This window comes from Ursus arctos, unplaced genomic scaffold, assembly GCF_023065955.2.
Source record: "Ursus arctos isolate Adak ecotype North America unplaced genomic scaffold, UrsArc2.0 scaffold_9, whole genome shotgun sequence".
In the NCBI taxonomy this organism is placed as follows: domain Eukaryota; kingdom Metazoa; phylum Chordata; class Mammalia; order Carnivora; family Ursidae; genus Ursus; species Ursus arctos.
In genome coordinates this window covers 46298327-46311017 of record NW_026623111.1, presented here as the reverse complement: position 1 = coordinate 46311017, position 12691 = coordinate 46298327, and the positions used below count along the sequence as shown (strand labels likewise).

Below are 12691 nucleotides of genomic sequence, written 5' to 3'. Positions count from 1 at the left end.
CAAAGCAAGAGTGCTAAAAAATAAATAAATAAATAAATAAAATAAAAACTATGCCTGATAGAGAATGTAATGGCCATAAAGATACTCACTAGATTGAGACAAGAGTGCAGAACTTCAGTGAGACCCTTAAAAAGTATTAAAACAAAACAAAACAAAACAACTTAAAAAGGAACCAGAGGTAAAGAACTCGATAGCTGAAATTTAAAATACATTTGATGAAATAAACAGAAGGCTAAAGGAAGCAAAAGAACATATCAGTGACCTGAAGGGCAGAGTAATGGAAAGCAATGAAGATGAACCGGAGAGAGAGAAAAAAATTAAAAAATGAAAATAGACGTAGGGAACTCAGCAACACCATCAAGTGTAATAACATTCCCATTGTAGGGATCTGAAAAGAAGAAGGGAGAAAAAGGAGCAGAAAAATATATAGCTACTCCCCAAATCTGGGGAAGGAAACAGAAATCCAGATCCAGGATGCACAGAGAGCCCCTAACAAAATCAAGCCAAGGAGGTCCACAACAAGACATGTAATAAGTAAAATGGCAAAAAGTAGTGATAAAGAGAGAATTTTAAAAGCAGCAGGAGAAGGGAAAGGAGAAAGAGAAAGCAAGATAAAGGAAAACTTTATGAGGAAACTCCATAAGGCCCTCAATTGAATTTTCAGCAGAAACTTTACAAGCCAGAACAGAGTGGCATGATATATTCATAGTGCTGAAACAAAACAAAAGAAAACAACTGCAGCCAAGAATATTCTTACCAGCAAGGCCATCATTCAGAATAGGAGAGATAAGGAGTTTCCCAGACAAACAAATTTAAAGGAATTCATGACCACTAAACCAGCCCTACAAGAAATGTTAAAGGGGGATCTTGGCCGGTGGGGGGGGGGGGTGCTTAAATAGAAGTAAGAAAAGTAGGAAGCACAAAAGCTATAAAATATATATATATATATATATATATATTCAGTCAAAGGATTAAAAATATAAAAGTATGTGAAGAATAAAAAAAGATGTCTTGCCATTTGCAACAATATGGCTGGAGCTGGAAAGTATTGTGCTATATTATGTTAAGCAAAATAAGTCAGTCAGAGAAAGGCAAATACCATATTATTTACTTATATGTGGAATTTAAGAAACAAAACAGATGAACAAAGGGGAAAAAAGAGAGGGGCACAAACCAAGAAACAGACTCTTAACTATAGAGAACAAACTGATGGTTACCAGAGGGGAGGTGGGTGGAGGGATGGGTCAAATAGGTGATGGGGATTAAGGAGTGCACTTGTTGTGATGAGCACTAGGTGTTGTATGGAAGTTTTGGTTCACTATATTCATACCTGAAACTAATATTGCACACTATGTTAACTAACTGGCATTTAAATAAAAACTTAAAAAAAAAACAAGGAAATAATGGCTTTGAATTACACACTGGACCAGATGGATCTAACTATATTTAGAACATTCCAGCAGAATATACAATCTTTTCAAGGGCACATAGAACATTCTCTAGAGTAGATCACATATTAGGTCACAAAAAGGCCTCAACAAATTAAAAAAAGACTGAAGTCATTCCATGCATCTCTTCCAATCACAGTGCTATGAAACTAGACTGCTCACTTTGGTAGCATATATACTAAAACTGGAATGATACAGAGAAGATTAGCATGGCCCCTGCACAGGGATGACACAATGCTATGAAACTAGAAATCAACCACAAGAAAAATTCTGGAAAGAACACATATATATGGAGGTTAAATAATACTAAACAATGAATGGGTCAACCAAGAAATCAAAGAGAAAAATTTTAAAAAATACAGGAAGACCAATGAAAATGAAAACACAAAACACAATAGTCAACATCTTTCAGATACAGCAAAAGTTGATTAAGAGGGAAAATTATAGCAATGCAGGCCTACCCCAAGAAGCAAGAAAAATATCAAGAGAACAACCTACCCTCACACCTAAAAGACTAGCAAAAGAAGAACAAACAAACCCCCAAACTAACAGAAGGAAGGAAATAATAAAGATAAGAGCAGAAGTAAGTAAACTGGAAACTAAGGAAACAATAGAACAGATCAATGAAATAAGATGTGGTTCTTTGAAAAGATCAACAGAGTTGATAAACATTTAGCCAGACTCCTAAAGAGAAACAGAGAGAGAAAGAGAGAGAGAGAGAAGACCCAAATATACAAAATCAGAAATTAAAGAGAAGAAATAACAACCAATACCACAGAAATACAAAGTATTATAAAAATTATATTACAACTAATTGGACAACACAGAAGAAATGGATAAATTCCTAGGAACATATAAGCTTTCAAAACTGACTCAGGAAAAAATAGAAAATTTGAACAGAGCAATAACCAGTAATTAGTAATTGAATCAGTAATTTAAAAAATCTCCCAAGAAACTAAGTCCAGGAGGAAGCTTCACAGGTGAATTCTAGCACACATTTAAAGAAGAGTTAATACCAATGCTTATCAAACTACTCCAAAAATAGAAGAGCAAGGAAAACTTCCAAATTCATTCTATAAGGCCAACATCATCTGGGTCCAAAGCCAGGTAAAGACACTACCAAAAAAAGAGAACTACAGGCCAATATCTCTGATGAACATAAATGCAAAAATCCTCAACAAAGTATTAGCAAACTGGATCCAACAATACATTAAAAAGTCATTTACCACAATCAATGGGATTTATTCCTGGGATGCAAGAGTGGTTCAATATTCACAAACCAATCAATCTGATACATAACATCAATAGGAAAAAGCATAAAAACACTTTGATCATTTCTATAGATGCAGAAAATGCATTTGACAAAGTACAACATCCATATGTGATAATAACCCTCAACAAAGTAGGTTTAGAGGGAACATACTTCAATGTAATAAAGGCCATATATGAAATACCCATAGCTTACACCAATGGTGAAAAACTAAGAATTTTTTCTCGAAGATCAGGAATAGGACAAGGATGTCCACTCTTATGACTTTTATTCAACATAGTACTGGAAGTCCTAGCCACAGCATTCAGACAAGAAAAATAAAAGGCATTCAAGTTGTTAAGGAAGAAATAAGACTTTCACTATTTGCAAAATAACATGATACTATATACATGGAAAACCCTAAAGTCTCCACCAAAAAACTATCAGGACTTATATATCAATTCAGTAAAGTTGAAGAGTAAGAAGTTAATACACAAAAATGGGTTGCATTTCTATACACTAATTATGAAGTAGCAGAAAGAGAAATTAAGAAAACAATCCCATTTACAATTGCACCAAAAAGAATAAAATACATAGGAATAAATGTAACCAAGGAGATGAAAGACCTGTACTCTGAAAACTATAAAACATTAATGAAAGAAATTGAAAATGGCACAAATGGAATGATATTCTATGTTAATGGATTGGAAGGACAAATATTGTTAAAATGTCCTAAATAAATATTTAACAAATATTGTTAAAATACCTAAAACGATCTACATATTTAATGCAATCCCTATCAAAATACCAACATCATTTTTCACAGAGCTAGAAGAAACAATGCTAAAACTTGTATATAACTACAAATGCCTAGAATAGCCAAAGCAATCTTGAAAAGAAGATGAAAACTGGAGGTATTACAATCCCAGATTTCCAGATATACTACAAAGCTGTTGTAATTGAAACAGTATGGTACTGGCACAAAAACAGACACATAGATAAATGGAACAGAATAGAGAGCTCAGAAATAAACCCACAATTATATGGTCAATTAGTCTTTGACAAAGGAGACAAGAATATGCAATGAGAAAAAGACAGTTTCTCCAACAAATGGTGTTGGTAAAACTGGATAGCTACATGCAAATGAATGAAACTGGACCACTTTCTTTTACCATATGGAAAAATAAACTTAAAATGGATTAAGGACCTAAATGTGAGACCTGAAACCATAAAATTCCTAGAAGATAGCACAGGCAGTAAATTCTCTGACATTATCTATAGCAACATTTTTCTAGATAAGTCTCCTAAGAGAAGGGAAACAAAGGCAAAAATAAACTATTGGAACTACATCAAAATAAAAAGCTTCTGTACAGCAAAGGAAGCAATCAACACAACAATAAGACAACCTACTGAATAAGAGAAGATATTTGCAAATGAAATATCCAATAAATGCTAGTATCCGTAATATATAAATTACTTATACAACGTCAAAATAAAAAAATAACCCAATTGAAAAATGCGCAGAGGGAATGAACAGAAATTTCTCCCAAGAAGAGAAAATAAAAACGCTAACTTAAGAAGTTATCTTTACCCCCATTTTCATTGAAGCATTATTTATAGTAGCCAAGATATGGAAATATCCTAAGTGTCCATCAACAGATTAATGGATAAAGAAAGTAGAATATTACTCAGCTATAAAAAGTAGGAAATTTTGCCATTTGTGACAACATGGGTGGACCTCAAGGGCATTATATGAACTGAAATGAGTCTGATAGATAAAGACAAATATCCCCCCCCTTTTTTTTTAGGAAGAGAATTAGCTTCTTTATTTGACCATCTCCACCCCCACCCCACCCTGGATTTTGAACTCTGAAAGGATTTCTATTCTTTATATGGAATGCTTAGTTACAAGAAGTAAGACAAATACCTTTTGATCTCACTTATATGTGGAATCTGAAAAATGAAACAAAACAAAATAAAACAAAACCCAGCTCATAGAGAGAGAACAGAATGTTGGCTGCCAGATGTGGGGGGTGGGAAGTAGGTGGTGGGCAAAATAGGTGAAGAAGATCAAAAGGTACAAATTTCCAGGGGTGCCTGGGTGGCTCAGTCACTAAGCGTCTGCCTTCGGCTCAGGGCATGATACTGGCATTCTGGGATCGAGCCCCACATCAGGCCCCACCGCTGGAAGCCTGCTTCTTCCTCACCACTCCCCCTGCTTGTGTTCCCTCTCTCGCTGGCTGTCTCTCTCTCTGTCAAATAAATAAAATCTTAAAAAAAAAAAAAGGTACAAATTTCCAGTCATAAAATAAATAAGTCAAAGGGATGTGATATACAGTATGGTGATTACAGTTAATAATACTGGATCATATATTTGAAAATTAAGAGGGTGGGTCTTAAAAGTTCTTATCACAAGAAAAAAAACTGTAGTGATAGATATTGACTAGACTTACTGTGGTGTTCATTTTACAATATAAATATCAAATAATTATCTGTACACATGAAAGTAATGCTATATGTTAATTATATATAAAAAAAACCCTAAAGAAATACCCATCTAATCATAAACTAGTCCTCTTCTTCCAGAAAAAACAAAAAAATCATACTTCTCTTGCCTAGAATCACACAAGCAATATTCTCTCATTTCACTGGAGCTCCAGGGAATAGGCTTTTCAAGAACTTGAAGGGGGAATTTTCCACCCTGATTATTGCCTTTTTACTGTTCTCAGCTGCCAGTATGAGGTGATGGGCACAGGTCTAAGCCAGCTTTTGTGGTCATGGCTGAATAATAAGCCTGAGATGCTGTCCTCCTTCACTACAGAGCCCTGGACACTCATCAACCCACCAGCCTTCCTGGGTGTACCTACTATGTGCAGGCCTTTAGAAAAACAGGTCACTTCCCTGTTTTTAATACCCTCCCTAGGTATTTTTTAAAAGTATTGGAGGGAAAGTTAATAATGAAGGCAAAACTAATAAAATTCTGATACTACCAAAGCCAAGGGACTTGACAAAGTTCACAGACCTTAGAAGGGTAGACTCAGGATTCAATTACATTAAACTTAGTTAAAATACACATTTTTTTAGGAAGGCTAAATTCAGTACCAGTCCAGTCTCTTGCTCCTCTGCAACTTGCACACTTGACTCCATATCCATCTCCTGTTCCTAGACAGCAGCCTACTCTACTGATCTCCAGGCCATTATACAGGATGTTTCATATGCTTCTTACACTTTGTCCAACCCCCAACCCCTTCACCTAGCTGATTGCTGGTCACTCTTTTGTCCTCAGCATTAAAAAAAAAAAAAAAAAAGCGTCAACCTACTGGAGGGAGGGATAGATTATATGCCTACTGTGTTAATACATGTGAACACATGCATATGTATAAACCTATACACATACATATTTGTACACACAAGCTGAGTGTGCATAATTCAGTCAGTCAGGCTTCAGCTACAGAAACAGACCAGCAGGAGTCATAAATTAAGAGGTCTATTGCAGGAAATTAGCTTGAAGGATTGCGGGGGCTGGTTAGGAAAGTCCCAAATACACCAGGCAGAAGGGTCAGGAAAGGCAGGCTGGAACCCTGCTGGCCACGGCTGAAACTACTGTCCATAGATGCAATTTCTTCTTCATCACAGAAGCCTCAGCTCTGCTCTTCAGGCATTTCAAATAATTAAATTGGGCCCATTCAGATTATCTGGGAAAATCTCTTTTACTTAAAGTCAACTAATTGTAGATTTTAATCACATCTGTGATTAAACACCTTTACAGCAACACCTACATTAGTGTTTGATTGACTGAACAGGGACTGTAGCCTAACAAAATTCACACATTAAAAAATTAGGAGTCAACATTATTTTATAGTTACTTAATATCACATCTCTTTTCCTCAATATTGTTAGCATCTAATGTCCAGGATTGAGTTTCTGGATCCTTGGATACTAAAATATTACAATGAATTAATAAATATTATTATGATTATATTGAATATTCATGAAAATCACTGAAGTTGTGAATCATCTGTTTTACATAACTGAACTAATTATCCAAACATATTTACTCATGTATTTAGTTGTTTTAATTTTTAATATAAGCATAACTTATTTTTTCAGCATCCTGGGAGAACTATTTTATTATAATTCTATTTTTCTCTGAAACATTTAATATATATGTATGTGTAAATATATTCATACATATATGTGTACCAATCTGTTAAACTATTAATATACATTTTATTCCTGTCTTATGTTTTCAGCCAATGAGAGCTAGTAAACAAAACTGTTGTACCTATTTTTGGTCAAAAATTTTCTTGCACCATACCACCAACACTTAGGCAAAGAATGCTAGATTCAGCTTTTTTTTTTTTTTAAGATTTTATTTATTTATTTCACAGAGAGAGAGACAGCCAGTGAGAGAGGGAACACAAGCAGGGGGAGTGGGAGAGGAAGCAGCAGGCTCCCAGAGGAGCAGGGAGCCTGATGCGGGGCTCGATCCCAGAATCCTGGGATCACACCCCGAGCCAAAGGCAGATGCTTAATGACTGAGCCAGCCAGGTGCCCCTAGATTTAGCTATCTTAAATTCAGTAAGAATTCTTAAGAATCTGCTGTTCACTGTGGCTTCCTGTTAATATTTTCTAATTTAACACTTTTGTACTGTAGTGCCTGGAAAAAGAGTGTACTAGTGATAGTATAATAGCACTATTTAGTGAATCCAAAAAGTGAAGTTCAAAAGATTCAAGGAATATATAACACATACAGAGCTAAAGTTGAATTGGAGATTGGGGATTTAGAGAATTCCCCAGACATGCTAGAGATTCAATAAATATCACTTCTCCCGGGAACATAACTCACTAATTATAGACAATGTAGCTGGGAGCATCTATGGTCTAAGGCATGTCATTTCATTTCCTCAGTAGATTCAAAGAAATGAGAAGAGTGACCACTAATATGCAAAGCGGGAACTTAGAGCTAATTTACTAAGAGTTCCTTTGGTAGAGATGCATTACCCTTCCTCTGACTCCAGGCAAAATATGATATGCAAGTCCTGAGACATTTTTAATGTGAACACTGTTCTCTATGCATTTGGTGCTAAATGTTGAGTGATTAGGGAAAACTGTAGCAGAGTAGTTTATATCCTTATACTATATAAAAACAAAACTGTAAGCTCAAGGAGTAGTCACCTGAGATGTGGGCATATGATACCTGTCAACAGCACAGTAAGGATAGCAGCAAAAGGGCTTTCATTAGAACATATTGTTATGTGCAAAAGAGAGGTACAGATAAGAAGTAGAAAGAGGCGGGGTTGGATTTGATCCCAAAGGAAAGGTAGAGTTTGCCTAAACAAAGTGGAGGTGGAGCCTCTGGTTGGGAGGAGTATTATGCAGACTTCAGGGTCCCTAGCAGACCTTCAGACTGCAAATAGGGCAGCCTGGTTGCTGTGGAAGATTTGGGCACAGAGTCGTACGTGATGAGGCTGGAACGGTAGGCTGTGACCAAACTGTGAAGGAACATAAATATCAGGAAACAGAGTTGGAATTTATCCTTATAGGTAATGATTCCTGAGAGAAGCATCAGCATAGTGAGTGGTGACAAGAATAATTGAACATGAGAATTTGAGAGAACACTTTAACTTAATAAATGTATCAGATGTATCACTTACCATAATGGACAGAATAAAATGATTTATTTTAGTGCTGGTAGAAACACATGAAGCCAGTGTTCTAATGAAAATGATTTGGTTTAATGAATTAACTTGTAAACCTACTGGACAAGATATATAATGCTATGTCAGGTATTAGGCTTTGCATACCGCCACTTTTCAAAAAGTGAAATGTAATAATGGGACTTGTCAAGACTGTGAAGTAATAAATGTCATTAAACTCAAGACACAAGGAGATCGCTTTGCTTTCATTTGCCCAGGGACCTGAAGTCCCAGTCTCTGAGGAAAAGCTAAAAGACTGTTAATAAATTTATATTTAAAAGAATGAATACCTTAGTTAAAGCCTGATTCAGTTCTCCCCATCATAAAGGAAAGGGAGTCTGTCTTACGGTGATTTGTCCCTCCAAGATGTATAGGAAAACACCCCTCTCCTAATCACTGAATTAAAGAGAATTCACTAGCATTAGTTTAATCAGTACCCTGTAATCAAATCAAGCATGAAATCAAGTTTTGATTATATATTATTCTCCCTATTACGAACAAATTGCCAAATCGCTGGAAACACCCCTAAGTATGGGGGAGGATGGCAAAGGATGGGAGAGGCAAATAGTTTATTTAGTAAAACAGAGAAATACAATTAAATTTCTGTGAAATTTACAAAGTTATTCAGCTTTTTTGGGGGTGGGAACTTTCCTGAAACAACTTAAATTACTTTCTATAACACATCTTAAGGCTACCCTAAGCTGCCACCAAGTAGAGAAATAAAGCTACTTGTTTTCTAGAATATCTCTTCCAAAAATGCTTAAAAATATAGCATCTTTTTTTAAAGCAAAGACAAGGACTTTCTAGTTTTCTGTAACTATTCTTATTTAATCCTCCAATTAAAAGTATTACTTGCTACTGCATTATTATTCCTGAGCTCTTTATGGGAAAAAATGGAATCTTTATATACCGTCTCCTACTACAGGGATTACCATGATTACAGTGAAATTAAGTATTATTGAAGTGATAAAGATAAGCTTTTATTACATCTCTTCAGTGTAAATTTTCTAAAAGTTTAGTAAGCTCTTATTTTCAAAATAGTTTCTCGTATTTGTAAATGATTCTGTCTGTGCAAGATTTTAGTTCTGAGATTTTTAGTTCTCATCATGTAAATGACAATTGAACATATAATTCTAGGGATATAATTTTTTGCCTTCAAAATTTGGATATAACAGTATCGTTTTCTGATAAATAGAAGAAATTATAGGCCAGACATTTCTCTAGCCAATGTTAGCCAATATCCTTTTATTTTTTAAATTATTGTCACTTTTCAGGCTAAATATTTTATTTCTGTCATTCACTTGGCCACAGTTTGTCCTGATATGGCTCTCTGTCCATTGACCATTTCTGTGATTTTTTTCATTAAATCATTCCAATCACAGTCCTCAACCATAGTCTTCTTTAAACAATTTACAAATTATATCTCGACTTGGAATAAAATGCCCTGTAGAAATAATATGATTTTGGAGCGTCAACTGTGTAAGTTTTCTTTATGGATAGCAGAATACTCAATTCAGTGTTTTGCATATAATTGTCCTACAAAAAATTTTGTGATAACTCAATAAATGACTAAACAATTGGTCTGACACTCACTCACCTTTTCTATTTTCAGTTTTATAAAAAAATAAAGTTAGTAACAGATGCAAATTTTTTCTAATTTTTAATACCATGCATTTAATAAAGCATATTTGGTTATGCTGAAAATTGTATATTGTTGAATTGATGCAGAAACACAATATATCACCAATAATTCTTTTTTAAATTGAGTGACTTGATGTGTCAATCAAAAATCTTGTCTGATTTCTAGGTTTGAAAAGATTTCATTTATTAGAGCTCTGCTAGCCTGAGAGGGTACTTTTTCCTCACCCTTAGTACCTGCCTTGCTGGCATCTTGAACAGGTAAGTATATAAATCCTATAATGGGAAAATGGCTTTTATAATGGTGATATGAAACCCAAGTTTCTGGAATCAAGCACCTCTTGATTTTGCATTTGCTAATTAGTAGCTGTTACAATGAGGATATTAATCTCATTTTTCTTATCTGTAAAATAGAGGTACCTTTGTCATAGGATTGTTGTAAGAATTTAACATGACTATGTAAATTAAGAATTTGGCATGGTGATTGGCCCTAAACATGACTTTACCTAGAAGAAAACAATATTTTTATAATGAACATTTTTATTTTTATAAAATCACTTTTAATTGGAGGATTAAATAAGAATAATTACAGAAAACTAGAGAGCCCTTTGCTTTAAAAAAATGGAAACAATTTTATTATTTTTTTAAACTGCTTTCAGTTAATTTCTGGAAGTTTTTTGTTCTGATAGAGTACCTATACTAGACCTCTTACAAAATGACTTACAGGAGCAAATTCTAAAAATCCTCCCATTAAGTCTTCTTGAGAACCTGTGTTAGAGAAGTAACTAACCATGAACTTGCTATCAATTTCTGTGACGTATGACAGACTAAGCAAATGGTCTTTTTCAAAATGAGCATATGGATATTCATTGGTCATTTTAATACCTGTCGTACAGCTGTTTACTTTCTCTCACCTACCTGTAAGGGCTTTAGATTTCATGTTATCAGGAACTGTAAAAATACATAAATAATAAAAAATGTCCCATTGGTCTTTCAAATATATTTTTAAAACATACTAGTACTATAAATAGAAACACTGTATTAGAATATCATTCTAAATTTTGTATAGAAGAGTCTCTTAGATTTGTTTTCACTTTGAAAAATGGCTTAGAATCCCATGGATCAGTGCCTTAAAAAGCGACAAGTTTACCACCCATTTTGAAGTTTTATTAGCATCTAGCAATGAAACTTGTTTCTTCTTTCCTCTTGTTATACTTCATATTGGTAACAGGGAGGACTCTGCCAGCCATGCACAGCCCCATACCCACCCTTCAGTTAAGTTCTTTCTACCTGTCACATAAGCTAGGATTGCAGAACTGCAAATTTCTCCATGTACAGAGTTACTCTTTTGAAGCATATTATGACATCAAATTTAATGTTATTTTCAAGTAGATTAAGGTGCCTCCAGAGTGCCCATATTGATAAACAGCCTACTCTTGTAGAGATGATGGTTTTCTATCAAAAAAAAAAAATAAAAATCAGGCAGTGCACATATTTGGACGCTACAAACACCTCCCTTTTTATATAGAATTTTCGAAAGACTCCACAGGACCCCTGTCTTCATGGGCTGTGCAATAGCAGGCCTATTTACTCCTACTGTGGCAAGCATATGTCTCCAATGTTCACGTACGGTTTACGGCTTTGTCAGGCATCAATTGCAGCAAATGTCTGCTTTTCTGTATTTGATTATACCTTTTGTTCATGCTTTTCCTCAAAGCCTTTAAGTCACAGGTTCTGAAGGACTAACAGGAAAGGGCAAACAGAAATCGAGATGTGCACATGACTTATATTCTCAGACCTGGTCTAGCCACTAACACGGCTTACCAGATCAGGGATCACTGGGTTCTCTATCCTTTGAATCCAATCCAAATATACTTGGAAAAAACAGCCCTCTAAATTGGTTAGTTAATATAAATACCTTTCTAGCTTTACTTTTCTTAGCAGACATCTATTGAGATTTTTTTTACTCTCTTAGCATAGGCTATCCATAGGATAATGAGTACATGCACAAGTTCTTAGGATTTTAACTTTAGCATCCTATTGGATTTATATGTAACAATAAAAAGCAGCTAAAATCTCCATGTTGACAAAGACAAGATTTCTGTTACTACTGGTTATACAACATTCTTGATTCTTTTAAATTATCAGCTCTTCTTGCAGGCTAATGTTAGATCCACCTTATTTTAGACCTTGATCCCTAGGAAACAAAACCTGAGGCAAGGATTATTACTAGTATTTGGCTGAGGACATACAATCCCAAGGCAACAAGAACGAGGGAAAATGGAAGGTAAAATAGGAAAGTATGGAGAAAAATGCAAGTCGTAGAGTACTGTCAGAATACAGAAGAGAAAAAAAAATCTAATAATGCTTGGAGGCAGCACAACATTCTTTAAGGAGAAGATAGTTAACCCAGTCAAGAAGGATAAAAATGGAGTTAAACAGGTGGATAAAGTAGAAAACTCATTAAAAGAAATTACACCAGATTGTTAAAAACAATTGGAGGAATGATAGTGTTTGGCATCATGAGATCAGCAAGATGTTTTACTTGAGAGAATGATAAGAGTTGAGACTGGGGCCTTGTGAACTCAGCCTAAGAATTTTAGTTTGATCCCCAAGGCAATGAGGAGCCACTGAAAAATATTCAGATCAATGACAAT

At 34.8% G+C, this 12691-nt stretch overlaps 1 non-coding gene across 1 annotated transcript; it reads left to right on the top strand.

Moving 5' to 3' along the window:
• The first annotated feature begins 1602 nt into the window (after nucleotides 1-1602).
• LOC113262570 (U6 spliceosomal RNA) lies at nucleotides 1603-1709 on the top strand. The gene has a single exon (XR_003318853.2). It is a non-coding gene; the product is annotated as a U6 spliceosomal RNA (small nuclear RNA).
• Nucleotides 1710-12691: the final 10982 nt, after the last annotated feature.